An 11,555-nucleotide genomic window follows, 5' to 3' on the forward strand; every position below is an offset into this window, starting at 1 on the left:
TAAGCTCTCTCTTCTCTGTTTTCTATATTCTTTTTTGCAATTTGTTTTGGGTTTAGTTTTAACACCAAACCATTTTATAAAATCCTGAAAATAATTATGTGGCTAGAACTAAAATATCCCAAACCACATAAAATGTTCCAGAATTATTGGACATATATTAATTATATAAATAATATATATCCAATGCAAATAGTTATTGAATTAATTCAAAGGCCCAAAATAAATGTTTCTGAGATACCAAAAACATTGGTTTGAATTTTACCTCTTGCCAATATTTTTAGAGACTAAGAGGAACATTTTCTTGGACTTCTTTGAAGACATTTTAATGTTGATTATTTTTTAACTGGTTTCTGAGGGTTTCAACAAACCTCAATTCAACTTTCAGAAATTTTAGACATGATGCATGATTCCAGATGCAACTATTTCACTCAGGTACTCTAGGGCTGTGACAGGTGTCGTGTATTTGACACGAGCGATCGAGTATACGGTCCAAACTGGACGGGCCCGGAGTGCTTCTTTTGAATGGCTTTTTCCGCTGACCGGGTTTAGAGCCTCTGAATCCGGCATTGACTGTCGTATCCTCGGTATTGTCGCTGTTGACGTGGCGCTTATGTTTTTTGCGACATGACCTGCTATTGCTATCCTTGGTATATGAAGTACCATGGTTCTTTGATATGTTATTGCTGCGAGCCAGCCAGCTGTCCTCTCCCATGCAAAAGCGGGTCATGAGTGTCGTGAGGGCTGCCATAGATTTCGGCTTTTCCTGGCCAAGGTGCCGGATGAGCCACTCGTCACGGATGTTGTGCTTAAAAGCTGCTAGGGCCTCTGCATCCGGATAGTCGATGATTTGATTTTTCTTTGTCAGGAACCGTGTCCAGAATTTCCTGGCCGATTCCTATGGCTGCTGAATTATGTGGCTCAAGTCATCGGCATCTGGTGGTCGCACATAAGTGCCCTGGAAGTTGTCGAGGAATGCGGCTTCCAGATCTTCCCAACAGCCAATGGATTCTGCTGGCAGGCTGTTGAGCCAATGCCGAGCTGGTCCTTTGAGTTTAAGTGGGAGGTATTTGATGGCATGTAGAGCGTCACCGCGGGCCATGTGGATGTGCAGGAGGAAGTCCTCGATCCATACCGCAGGATCTGTTGTGCTGTCGTATGATTCGATATTTACGGGTTTGAAACCCTCTGGGATTTGGTGATCCATTACTTCGTCTGTGAAGCATAGGGGGTGTGCGGCGCCTCTGTACTGGGCTATATCGCGACGCAGCTCAAATGAGTCTTGTCCGCTGTGTTCGACCCGGCCGGATTTACTTTTACTGTATCCGGCGTGACGGTTATCGTCTCGCGTAGTGGCGCGCCCTCGTGATCCGTAGATTGATCTTGCGTGTTTTGATTTTTCCTCCAATACGTCTCGCAGGTCTGGCGTATTTTCCCGTGCCTTGACATTTTTATTTGAGTGGCGTCGGGGTGCAGGCTGAGCTTTTGGCTGAAATGCCCCTCTGTCATGGCCACGAGGTGGCCGATCAGCCGCGTCATACGCTGGAGATGTAGGTTTTAGTGCTTCCTCCTCCAGTCGGGGTAGCAACCTGCGCTTTGGATAACTCTTGGAGGGGCATTTGAGTTTATATTCGTCGGCCGCAAGGACTTCAGTCCATCTGTCAGTTAGCAAATCTTGATCAGCTTGAAGCTGCTGTTGCTTTTTCTTAAGGCTATTTGTCGTGGCTATAAGCCGGCGCTTGAAGCGCTCTTGCTTGACGGGATCCTCAGGCATGACAAATTCGTCATCGTCGAGGCTTGCCTCGTCTTCGAAGGGAGGCATGTAATTATCATCCTCCGCCTCTCCATCTGCCGCTCTCTCGGGAGGGCTGGCTTCTCCGTCCTCTTGCTCTAAATCTTGCTGGAGGGGATTGTCGTTATCTTCAGCACTGTCCGGAGTGCTATTATCTCCTGTGCCGGTATCACCACTTTTGCTTTGGCGAGACTTAGAGCGGCGCCGCTGTCGTTGGCGCTTGGGTTGCTTCTTGGAGGGGTCATCCTCCGTTGTCCCATCGCCATTGCCTTCTTTGGGTGCATCCACCATGTATATATCATATGATGAGGTGGCTGTCCAGTGCCCTATGGGCAGTGGTTCCTGTTCCTCTCCTGCATCGTCGTCCATACCGTCGATGTCTTCGGAGTCGAAGTCGAGCGTGTCGGTCAAATCATCGACAGTGGCTACTAAGTGGGTGGTGGGTGGGCGGCGAATTTCTTCGTCATCCGCATCCCAATCCTGCCGAACATAGTTCGGCCAGGACTCTCCTGACAAGGAGAGAGACCTTAATGAGTTCAGTATGTCACCGAAGGGCGAGTGCTAAAAGATATCCGCGGAAGTGACCTCCATGATCAGTGCCCAGTCGGATTCGACAGGCATGGGCGCAGGCGGTTTGGAGTCCGTGGCCGGGGAAGGATCCGACAGCTTGGCATCACGGCTCTCGTGAAGGGTAAGGTCGATACTTGGCTCGATCACCGCTGAGAATGCGGCCTCCGTGGCAGGGTCTATCCACCCGTCCATGGATGGCGCAATTGGCTCCGAATTGAGGGTCGGAGCGGTTGCCGATGCGGTCTCCCGAACACTATCCGATGGTAGAGCTAAATCATGCTCATCGTGACAGTGTGGCGCACTCGGCAGGGGCTCGAATCCGTCAAAGATCAAGTCTCCGCGGATGTCGATCGTGTAGTTTAAGCTTCCAAACCTGACCTGGTGGCCAGGGGCATAACTTTCGATCTGCTCCAGATGGCCAAGCGAGTTGGCCCGCAGTGCGCAGCCGCGAAATACAAAGATCTTTCCAGGGAGAAAAGTCTCACCCTGGACTGCATCTCTATCGATGATCGAAGGAGCCATCAAGCCTAACGATGACGACACAGAGGAACTCTCAATGAAAGCACCAATGTCGGTGTCATAACCGGCGGATCTCGGGTAGGGGGTCCCGAACTGTGTGTTGGGGAACGTAGCAGAAATTCAAAATTTTCTACGCATCACCAAGATCAATCTATGGAGTAATCTAGCAACGAGGGGAAGGAGAGTGCATCTACATACCCTTGTAGATCGCTAAGCGGAAGCGTTCAAGTGAACGGGGTTGATGGAGTCGTACTCGTCGTGATCCAAATCACCGATGATCCTAGTGCCGAACGGACGGCACCTCCGCGTTCAACACATGTATAGCCCGATGACGTCTCCTACGCCTTGATCCAGCAAGGAGAGAAGGAGAGGTTGGGGAAGACTCCATCCAGCAGCAGCACGATGGCGTGGTGGTGGTGGAGGAGCGCGGGACTCCAGCAGGGCTTCGCCAAGCACTATGAGAGAAGAGGAGGAAGAGGGGTAGGGCTGCGCCAAGAGGGGAAGGACTTCATGTGTTGGGCTGCCCCTTTGCCTGAAGGAAATATGCCCTAGAGGCAATAATAAAGTTATTATTTATTTCCTTATATCATGATAAAAGTTTATTATTCATGCTAGAATTGTATTAACCGAAAACATAATACATGTGTGAATACATAGACAAACAGAGTGTCACTAGTATGCCTCTACTTGACTAGCTCGTTAATCAAAGATGGTTATGTTTCCTAACCATGGACAAAGAGTTGTCATTTGATTAACGGGATCACATCATTAGTTGAATGATCTGATTGACATGACCCATTCCATTAGCTTAGCACCCGATCGTTTAGTATGTTGCTATTGCTTTCTTCATGACTTATACATGTTCCTATGACTATGAGATTATGTAACTCCCATATGCCGGAGGAACACTTTGTGTGCTACCAAACGTCACAACGTAACTGGGTGATTATAAAGGTGCTCTACAGGTGTCTACAAAGGTACATGTTGGGTTGACGTATTTCGAGATTAGGATTTGTCACTCCGATCGTCCAAGAGGTATCTCTGGGCCCTCTCGGTAATGCACATCACTTAAGCCTTGCAAGCATTGCAACTAATTAGTTAGTTGCAGGATGATGTATTACGGAACGAGTAAAGAGACTTGCCGGTAACGAGATTGAACTATGTATTGGATACCGACGATCGAATCTCGGGCAAGTAACATACCGATGACAAAGGGAACAACGTATGTTGTTATGCGGTCTGACCGATAAAAGATCTTCGTAGAATATGTAGGAACCAATATGGGCATCTAGGTCCCGCTATTGGTTATTGACCGGAGACATGTCTCGGTCATGTCTACATTGTTCTCGAACCCGTAGGGTCCGCACGCTTAAGGTTTCGATGACAGTTATATTATGAGTTTATGCGTTTTGATGTACCGAAGGTTGTTCGGAGTCCCGGATGTGATCACGGACATGAAGAGGAGTCTCGAAATGGTCGAGACATAAAGATTGATATATTGGAAGCCTATATTTGGATATCGGAAGTGTTCCGGGTGAAATCGGGATTTTACCGGAGTACCGGGAGGTTACCGGAACCCCCCGGGAGGTATATGGGCCTTAGTGGGCCTTAGTGGAAGAGAGGAGAGGTAACCAGAGATGGGCCGCGCGCCCCTCCCCTCCCTTGGTCCGAATAGGACAAGGAGAGGGGGCCGGCCCCCCTTCCTCTTCCCCCCCACCCCTCCGTGAATCCTATTCCAACTAGGAAAGGTGGGGAGTCCTACTCCTCCTGGCGCGCCCTATCATGGCCGGCCGCACCCCCCCCTTTGAGCCTTTATATACGGAGGCAGGGGCACCCCCTAGAGACACAAGTTGATCCACGTGATCATATTCTTAGCCGTGTGCGGTGCCCCCTTCCACCATAGTCCTCGATAATATTGTAGCAGTGCTTAGGCGAAGCCCTGCGACATTAGTACATCAAGATCGTCACCATGCCGTCGTGCTGACGGAACTCTTCCCCGACACTTTGCTGGATCGGAGTCCGGGGATCGTCATCGAGCTGAACGTGTGCTAGAACTCGGAGGTGTCGTAGTTTCGGTGCTTGGTCGGTCGAGCCGTGAAGACGTACGACTACATCAACCTAACGCTTCTGTTGTCGATCTACAAGGGTACGTAGATCACACTCTCCCCCTCGTTGCTATGCATCACCATGATCTTGTGTGTGCATAGGAAATTTTTTAAAATTACTACGTTCCCCAACAGTGGTATCAGAGCCTAGGTTTTATGTGTTGATTTTATATGCACGAGTAGAACACAAGTGAGTTGTGGGCGATATAAGTCATACTGCTTACCAGCATGTCATACTTTGGTTCGGCGGTATTGTTGGACGAAGCGGCCCGAACCGATATTATGCGTACGCTTACGCGGGACCGGTTCTCCCGACGTGCTTTGCACATAGGTGGCTTGCGGGTGAAAGTTTCTCCAACTTTAGTTGAACCGAGTGTGGCTACGCCCGGTCCTTGCGAAGGTTAAAACTGCACCAACTTGACAAACTATCGTTGTGGTTTTGATGCGTAGGTAAGATTGGTTCTTGCTTAAGCCCGTAGCAGCCACGTAAAACTTGCAACAACAAAGTAGAGGACGTCTAACTTGTTTTTGCAGGGCATGTTGTGATGTGATATGGTCAAGACATGATGCTAAATTCTATTGTATGAGATGATCATGTTTTGTAATCGAGTTATCGGCAACTGGCAGGAGCCATATGGTTGTCGCTTTATTGTATGCAATGCAATCGCGCTGTAATGCTTTACTTTATCACTAAGCGGTAGCGATAGTCGTGGAAGCATAAGATTGGTGAGACGACAACGATGCTACGATGGAGATCAAGGTGTCGCGCCTGTGACGATGGTGATCATGACGGTGCTTTGGAGATGGAGATCACAGGCACAAGATGATGATGGCCATATCATATCACTTATATTGATTGCATCTGATGTTTATCTTTTATGCATCTTATCTTGCTTTGATTGCCGGTAGCATTATAAGATGATCTCTCACTAAATTATCAAGAAGTGTTCTCCCTGAGTATGCACCGTTGCGAAAGTTCTTCGTGCTGAGACACCACGTGATGATCGGGTGTGATAGGCTCTACATTCAAATACAACGGGTGCAAAACAGTTGCACACCCGGAATACTCAGGTTATACTTGACAAGCCAAGCATATACAGATATGGACTCGGTACACGGAGGCCGAAAGGTCGAGCGTGAATCATATAGTAGATATGATCAACATAGTGATGTTCACCAATGAAACTACTCCATCTCACGTGATGATCGGACATGGTTTAGTTGATTTGGATCACGTAATCACTTAGAGGATTAGAGGGATGTCTATCTAAGTGGGAGTTCTTAAGTAATATGATTAATTGAACCTAAATTTATCATGAACTTAGTACCTGAGAGTATCTTTCTTATGTATGTTTGATTGTAGATAGATGGCCCGTGCTGTTGTTCCGTTGAATTTTAATGCGTTCCTTGAGAAAGCAAAGTTGAAAGATGATGGTAACAATTACACGGACCGGGTCCGTAAATTGAGGATTATCCTCATTGCTGCACAGAAGAATTACGTCCTAGAAGCACTGCTGGGTGCCAGGCCTGCTACTGGAGCAACACCAAATGTTATGAACGTCTGGCAGAGCAAAGTTGATGACTACTCGATAGTTCAACGTGCCATGCTTTACGGCTTAGAACCGGGACTTCAACGACGTTTTGAACGTCATGGGGCATATGAGATGTTCCAGGAGTTGAAGTTAATATTTCAAGCAAATGCCCGAATTGAGAGATATGAAGTCTCCAATAAGTTCTATAGCTGCAAGATGGAGGAGAACAATTCTGTCAGTGAGCATATACTCAAAATGTCTGGGTATAATAATCACTTGATTCAAATGGGAGTTAATCTTCCAGATGATTGCGTCATTGACAGAATTCTCCAATCACTGCCACCAAGCTACAAGAGCCTCGTGATGAACTATAATATGCAAGGGATGAATAAGACTATTCCCGAGCTCTTCGCAATGCTGAAAGCTGCGGAAGTAGAAATCAGGAAGGAGCATCAAGTGTTGATGGTCAACAAGACCACTAGTTTCAAGAAAAAGGGCAAAGGGAAGAAGAAGGGGAACTTCAAGAAGAACAGCAAGCAAGTTGCTGCTCAAGAGAAGAAACCCAAGTCTGGACCTAAGCCTGAAACTGAGTGCTTCTACTGCAAGCAGACTAGTCACTGGAAGCGGAACTGCCCCAAGTATTTGGCGTATAAGAAGGATGGCAAGGTGAACAAAGGTATATGTGATATACATGTTATTGATGTGTACCTTACTAATGCTCGCAGTAGCACCTGGGTATTTGATACTAGTTCTATTGCTAATATTTGCAACTCGAAACAGGGACTACGGATTAAGCGAAGATTGGCTAAGGACGAGGTGACGATGCGCGTGGGAAACGGTTCCAAAGTTGATGTGATCGCAGTCGGCACGCTACCTCTACATCTACCTTCTGGATTAATATTAGACCTAAATAATTTTTATTTGGTGCCAGCGTTAAGCATGAACATTATATCTGGATCTTGTTTGATGCGAGACGGTTATTCATTTATATCAGAGAATAATGGTTGTTCTATTTATATGAGTAATATCTTTTATGGTCATGCACCCTTGAAGAGTGGTCTATTCTTATTGAATCTCGATAGTAGTGACACACATATTCATAATGTTGAAGCCAAAAGACACAGAGTTGATAATGATGGTGCAACTTATTTGTGGCCCTACCGTTTAGGTCATATCGGTATAAAGCGCATGAAGAAACTCCATACTGATGGACTTTTGGAACCACTTGATTATGAATCACTTGGTACTTGCGAACCGTGCCTCATGGGCAAGATGACTAAAACACCGTTCTCCGGTACTATGGAGAGAGCAACAGATTTGTTGGAAATCATACATACAGATGTATGTGGTCCGATGAATATTGAGGCTCGTGGCGGATATCGTTATTTTCTCACCTTCACAGATGACTTAAGCAGATATGGGTATATCTACTTAATGAAACATAAGTCTGAAACATTTGAAAAGTTCAAAGAATTTCAGAGTGAAGTTGAAAATCATCGTAACAAGAAAATAAAGTTTCTACAATCTGATCGTGGAGGAGAATATTTGAGTTACGAGTTTGGTGTACATTTGAAACATTACGGAATAGTTTCGCAACTCACGCCACCCGGAACACCACAGTGTAATGGTGTGTCCGAATGTCGTAATCGTACTTTACTAGATATGGTGCGATCTATGATGTCTCTTACTGATTTACCGCTATCGTTTTGGGGTTATGCTTTAGAGACGGCCGCATTCACGTTAAATAGGGCACCATCAAAATCCGTTGAGACGACGCCTTATGAACTATGGTTTGGCAAGAAACCAAAGTTGTCGTTTCTGAAAGTTTGGGGCTGCGATGCTTATGTGAAAAAGCTTCAACCTGATAAGCTCGAACCCAAATCGGAGAAATGTGTCTTCATAGGATATCCAAAGGAGACTATTGGATACACCTTCTATCACAGATCCGAAGGAAAGACTTTTGTTGCTAAGTTCAGAAACTTTCTGGAGAAGGAGTTTCTCTCGAAAGATGTGAGTGGGAGGAAAGTAGAACTTGACGAGGTAACTGTACCTGCTCCCTTATTGGAAAGTAGTACATCACAGAAACCTGTTTCTACGACACCTACACCAATTAGTGAGGAAGCTAATGATAATGATCATGAAACTTTAGGACAAGATACTACTGAACCTCGTAGATCAACCAGATTGAGATCCGCGCCAGAGTGGTACGGTAATCCTGTTCTGGAAGTCATGCTGCTAGATCATGATGAACCTATGAACTATGAAGAAGGGATGGTGAGCCCAGATTCCGCAAAATGGTTGAAGCCATGAAATCTGAGATGGCATCCATGTATGAGAACAAAGTGTGGACTTTGGTTGACTTGCCCGATGATCGGCAAGCAATTGAAAATAAATGGATCTTCAAGAAGAAGACTGACGCTGACGGTAATATTACTACCTACAAAGCTCGACTTGTCGCAAAAGGTTTTCGACAAGTTCAAGGGGTTGACTACGATGAGACCTTCTCACCCGTAGCGATGCTTAAGTCTGTCCGAATCATGTTAGCAATTGCCGCATTTTATGATTATGAAATTTGGCAGATGGATGTCAAAACTGCATTCCTGAATGGATTTCTGGAAGAAGAGTTGTATATGATGCAACCGGAAGGTTTTGTCGATCCAAAGGGAGCTAATAAAGTGTGCAAGCTCCAGGGATCCATTTATGGACTGGTGCAAGCCTCTCGGAGTTGGAATAAACGCTTTGATAGTGTGATCAAAGCATTTGGTTTTCTATAGACTTTTGGAGAAGCCTGTATTTACAAGAAAGTGAGTGGGAGCTCTGTAGCATTTCTGATATTATATGTGGATGACATATTACTGATTGGAAATGATATAGAATTTCTGGATAGCATAAAGGGATACTTGAATAAGAGTTTTTCAATGAAAGACCTCGGTGAAGCTGCTTACATATTAGGCATAAAGATCTATAGAGATAGATCAAGACGTTTAATTGGACTTTCACAAAGCACATACCTTGACAAGATTTTGAAGAAGTTCAAAATGGATCAAGCAAAGAAAGGGTTCTTGCCTGTGTTACAAGGTGTGAAGTTGAGTCAGACTCAATGCCCGACCACTGCTGAAGATAGAGAGAAAATGAAAGATGTTCCCTATGCTTCAGCCATAGGCTCTATCATGTATGCAATGCTGTGTACCAGACCTGATGTGTGCCTTGCTACAAGTCTAGCAGGGAGGTACCAAAGTAATCCAGGAGTGGATCACTGGACAACGGTCAAGAACATCCTGAAGTACCTGAAAAGGACTAAGGATATGTTTCTCGTATATGGAGGTGACAAAGAGCTCATCATAAACGGTTACGTTGATGCAAGCTTTGACACTGATCCGGACGATTCTAAATCGCAAACCGGATACGTGTTTACATTAAACGGTGGAGCTGTCAGTTGGTGCAGTTCTAAACAAAGCGTCGTGGCGGGATCTACGTGTGAAGCAGAGTACATAGCTGCTTCGGAAGCAGCAAATGAAGGAGTCTGGATGAAGGAGTTCATATCCGATCTAGGTGTCATACCTAGTGCATCGGGTCTGATGAAAATCTTTTGTGACAATACTGGTGCAATTGCCTTGGCGAAGGAATCCAGATTTCACAAGAGAACCAAGCACATCAAAAGACGCTTCAATTCCATCCAGGATCTAGTCCAGGTGGGAGACATAGAGATTTGCAAGATACATATGGATCTGAATGTAGCGGACCCGTTGACTAAGCCTCTTCCACGAGCAAAACATGATCAGCACCAAGGCTCCATGGGTGTTAGAATCATTACTGTGTAATCTAGATTATTGACTCTAGTGCAAGTGGGAGACTGAAGGAAATATGCCCTAGAGGCAATAATAAAGTTATTATTTATTTCCTTATATCATGATAAAAGTTTATTATTCATGCTAGAATTGTATTAACGGAAACATAATACATGTGTGAATACATAGACAAACAGAGTGTCACTAGTATGCCTCTACTTGACTAGCTCGTTAATCAAAGATGGTTATGTTTCCTAACCATGGACAAAGAGTTTTCATTTGATTAACGGGATCACATCATTAGTTGAATGATCTGATTGACATGACCCATTCCATTAGCTTAGCACCGATCGTTTAGTATGTTGCTATTGCTTTCTTCATGACTTATACATGTTCCTATGACTATGAGATTATGTAACTCCCGTATGCCGGAGGAACACTTTGTGTGCTACCAAACGTCACAACGTAACTGGGTGATTATAAAGGTGCTCTACAGGTGTCTACAAAGGTACATGTTGGGTTGACGTATTTCGAGATTAGGATTTGTCACTCCGATCGTCGGAGAGGTATCTCTGGGCCCTCTCGGTAATGCACATCACTTAAGCATTGCAAGCATTGCAACTAATGAGTTAGTTGCAGGATGATGTATTACGGAACGAGTAAAGAGACTTGCCGGTAACGAGATTGAACTAGGTATTGGATACCGACGATCGAATCTCGGGCAAGTAACATACCGATGACAAAGGGAACAACGTATGTTGTTATGCGGTCTGACCGATAAAAGATCTTCGTAGAATATGTAGGAACCAATATGGGCATCCAGGTCCCGCTATTGGTTATTGACCGGAGACATGTCTCGGTCATGTCTACATTGTTCTCGAACCCATAGGGTCCGCACGCTTAAGGTTTCGATGACAGTTTTATTATGAGTTTATGCGTTTTGATGTACCTAAGGTTGTTCGGAGTCCCGGATGTGATCATGGACATGACGAGGAGTCTCGAAATGGTCGAGACATAAAGATTGATATATTGGAAGCCTATATTTGGATATCGAAAGTGTTCCGGGTGAAATCGGGATTTTACCGGAGTACCGGGAGGTTACCAGAACCCCCCGGGAGGTATATGGGCCTTAGTGGGCCTTAGTGGAAGAGAGGAGAGGTAGCCAGAGATGGGCCGCGCGCCCCTCCCCTCCCTTGGTCCGAATAGGACAAGGAGAGGGGGCCGGCCCCCTTCCTCTTCCCCCCCCCCCCTC

The sequence above is a fragment of the Triticum dicoccoides genome, chromosome 2A, assembly GCF_002162155.2.
Source record: "Triticum dicoccoides isolate Atlit2015 ecotype Zavitan chromosome 2A, WEW_v2.0, whole genome shotgun sequence".
NCBI classification, from domain to species: domain Eukaryota; kingdom Viridiplantae; phylum Streptophyta; class Magnoliopsida; order Poales; family Poaceae; genus Triticum; species Triticum dicoccoides.